The sequence below is a fragment of the Sinocyclocheilus anshuiensis genome, unplaced genomic scaffold, assembly GCF_001515605.1.
Source record: "Sinocyclocheilus anshuiensis isolate Anshui unplaced genomic scaffold, SAMN03320099.WGS_v1.1 scaffold119, whole genome shotgun sequence".
Lineage (NCBI taxonomy): Eukaryota > Metazoa > Chordata > Actinopteri > Cypriniformes > Cyprinidae > Sinocyclocheilus > Sinocyclocheilus anshuiensis.
The window spans coordinates 935,164-939,239 of NW_015549581.1; positions in this window are offsets into that span (position 1 = coordinate 935,164).

A 4,076-nucleotide genomic window follows, 5' to 3' on the forward strand; every position below is an offset into this window, starting at 1 on the left:
CATTGGCTTGTTTAGTTAACACTCGAAGGTGATTGGGCTCTCGGGCGAGATCCCAATTCGTCAGTCAAGACTGACGTAACGTCGAACGTGACTGACTGAAAGGGAACCACAGAAATTACATTGTGAGTTTGTCTTCATCTCCACCTTGTCTCAAGAACCGTTGATTCTTTGCCTGAGAGCAGATATCCCAATGGGATACTGAAGAGGGCAACACCTCTGACATCATACTGTAATGATGAATGATAACTCAAATCATGCAACTTTTGAGGAGAGGTGCATGTGCTATACTTTATGAATAACTGAATGAAATTATTATTTCTACCTGGCTGACTATAAAAGGGGTGAAAAATCCCATAGATTTAGGATTGAAGGAGGAACCTGAAACGTATATAGAGATAGGTGCTATATTCTGTATCCTTGAGACTGTTGGGGAAAAAAAATGTTGTTTCAACTTGAAAAATAGTAAGTGTTTCTGCTGCCTTCAAATTTAAGTTTGGTCAACTTTAGAATAGTTTTTATATTTTTTTCATTTTCATTTTAAAGTTTTGTTGTGTTTTGCCATTTTTGTTTTTTATATGTCTATAGTTTTTAACCATTTTTATTAATTAAATCATTTTTGTTAAGTTAAATTAAATGAAAAAGAGATATTTGTTGGCAACTATAGCTACAATAAAATACGTTTGTTTTTACTTTTTTTTTATTTCAGTTAACGTTCTAGTTACAAAAGTGTTTTTTATTGGTTTTGGATTTAGTTAAACCCAAACCTAACCCTAACCCTAACCCTGATCATAATACCATACAGGCTTAATGTAGTTTTTGTAGCAGAAAACTGAATATTCTGAATGGACGGAATATTCTACATTCTCTTTCCAGTTCATAGATGGTATATATTTTCAAATTCATTCTACAAAAGGTTGTAGCAAGACAAAGTAATTTTCCATAAATGAGAGATAATACATTTAGATCTTACGCATGATACTGTAACTCTTGTACACTTTTTTATAGTTTAAGTAATTAGTCCATTTCCCCAGGAACCATCTTCAGATCTGGAGAACATCTCTGGAGTCAAACATCAGGTGAAACTCCCAACATGAAATCAGATGAAGATTGATATTTTTGGGAATTCAGCTTTCTTTCTTTCTTTTTCTTTCTTTCTTGCTTGCTTGCTTTGTTTTTGTGCAGTTATTTTGCATTTGTGCAGTAAAACGTGAAAAAATATATATTTATTGTAAATTTGGGCACTTGACAGCCCAAAAAAAATATCCATTTGAACATAAGGTATTGTATCATTGTGTTCATTCTTTGTGTTGTAAAGAAAGCAGGTATCAGGACTGTTTCATGAATGGGAGCGTGTGAATTTCAGGCTTCAGGAGTGTGTACGGTATACGTGACTTTCAGACAAGTGTGTGTGGTCTGTGTGAACCGCTCCAAATGGCTGTGATGTAGTGAGGGGCAGCACAGCCAGGCATGCACTGCTAACAAATTGGCTGTAGAGCAATTGACCCCCTCAGTGCAGTTCCGCTCATGAGACAGAGAGAGAGATAGAGAGAGAGAGAAAGATGCACAGCAAGAGACCGAGAAAGAGCTAAAGACATGAAAGCTATCCCAAACAAGGGTGTGTGTTTGCATCTACAGTTCAGATTAAACAACAGAGAGAGATAGAGAGAGATCTCACAGGGCAAGATAAACACAATTTGTTTCCTATTGACCTGGCTGAGAGCCTTTGCTTAACAAGTGTGCACTTCCCCATACTGTCTCAAAACTGTCTCATACTGTCCCAAAGTGTCAAAAAAGCTAAATGTGTGCAGTCTATGTCATGCATGTATGGTTAATTAAGAAGACAATGAATATATAGTGATATAGCGAATCATACTTTTATCAGATTTTATTGTTCATTTGAAATGTTTCTGAAACATAACTTACCTTTATAAATAGCTGAGCAGAGTCATCACCAAGATGTCCAGCAAGTGAACTGACTTCTCAAAAGTGGTAAGAGATTTTCATCAGTGACTTATGTTTTGATTCACTAAAAAGATTCATTCACTGATTCATTCATTGACCATTTGGCTTTGTCCAAAATCGCCCCCTTTTCGCAACACGCTTTCGTTTACATTGTGGCCAATTGGTGAATAATTCTATGAATTCATTCAATCTCATGTGTATGTTTTTGTATGATCTGTTTTGAACCTTTATGCTTGCGCTTCTTCTAAAAATCATAAGTTTCCGTATGAATCAAATCGTGCAAATTCATATGAAATCGCAAAAAATAGGTTTCTCATGAGATCGGGTTGCCTATAGTGCACTATTTGAGGGGACAGCCATTTGTAGTGGTGTTTGAAACCATAGTGGACATTATCTAGTGCACTCATTTAATCCCATAATGCACTTCAGTAATGAGTGTACAAACAATGAGTGTACAATCCAATCACTCGTTCTTATACACACATTAATTGAACTGTATTAGTGGAGTAATGTACACTAAAAATGGTATAGAATTTACTTTAAAAATTTGACACTCAGAAATTGTTAGTAAATTTCACAAATAATTACAAATAAAGGGCAAGTGCCATATTGAAACTATTGGTACTTCAAAAAGTATACATTTTTAACGTCATATATGAGGAAATAGGAGGCAATTCAGTTGTAGCCATTCTTTTGGTTGCACCAGTAAGTAGCGAACAGTGAGTGTCTTTTTCTGTGATATCAGTGAATCACTTGAGTCATTCCCTCAATCGTTCCCAAATCATTTCCACCTTTGCTGTCCTACCACATCTGTCTTTATGAACAGGGCAAAGGATGCGTCTGAAGGGAAATACACTGATGTCCTGTGTACACACACACATTAAAACGATGGCCTAATCGTCTGAGTTCTGTTATATAAACCATTACTGCCACAGTCCATGTATTTTTTATCAACCTTTAAATATAGAGAGGTGGGAGCGTTTAATACCCGCCGGACAAATAGGGGTCTGACCGCTGTCGCGATCAATAAACCTCCTTTACAGGAAGCTTCAGATCCCCTATTTTCCAACTCTATAGTTCTTATACACCAAAGAAGAGCAAGCAAAGATGCACGGCCATTGGGACTCGCAAAGTCAATACTGTTCCCTGTTCACAGGCCTAAGGGGTCATGTAATGATCCATCCTCGGTGCCAAATATTGTTCCAGGCCGGTTTTGAGAGATATTTTCGATCTACCCACAACAAGGTTAGAGACTTTACTTCATTCTCATTGTCTAACTCTTTGCCTTGTCTACCAGACTGACGAGCCTATATGCTAATCAGAACTGCTAAACCAGTTCAGCTATACTATCAGACATTTAGGATGTAAAGTGGATTTTGTTAGCAGAATCAAGGCTTTTGCTGAGATCCGGCAGCTTCAGCTAGCTGCCAAATAATTAGCTATCAGATGTCCGGCGCCTTACAAGAGGCCGTTGAGCTAAATTAAGTGAACACGCAGAATAAATGGACAGTGCGTCCTGATAACTGAACACGGAGCGTCTTAACAGACAACCTGACTGCTGCTCTACACAGCGGTGTCTTCAGATAATTCAACATTCTCCAGCATGTCTCATGATAATTAAATGCAAAACATTCCATCCAGAAATGCCACAATTGATTTATCTTCTTCTGTGGCCAGTGACTTTACTTCAATCTTTCCATGGATAAGTGAAGAATGAAGGAAAACCGGGGTGGTGGTGATGTTATTTGCCCTCAAACGCTTGCTCTTAATGTCCTTTACTTTCTATATTCTTAACACTCTTACATCTGTTTATGTAACTCTACTCTATGTATCTTTATTTTACTGGATGGTGAGTTGGACATACAGTAGAGCATGACTATTCTGTAACAGTAAGTCTACATTACTGACACAAAAATATGTCTGTGTCATTACATGGTGTCCATAATATTCAGTTCAGTGAGTCAGATGTTGTTCAATTCAGTAAAAGGTCTGATCGATTCAGTTCATTAAAGAAATCGTCTCCAAATCCGGTCTCCAATTTGTTATGTGATCAAATGTTTCACAATGTAAGCTGATAATGTAGTACTGTATTTATATATATATATATATATATA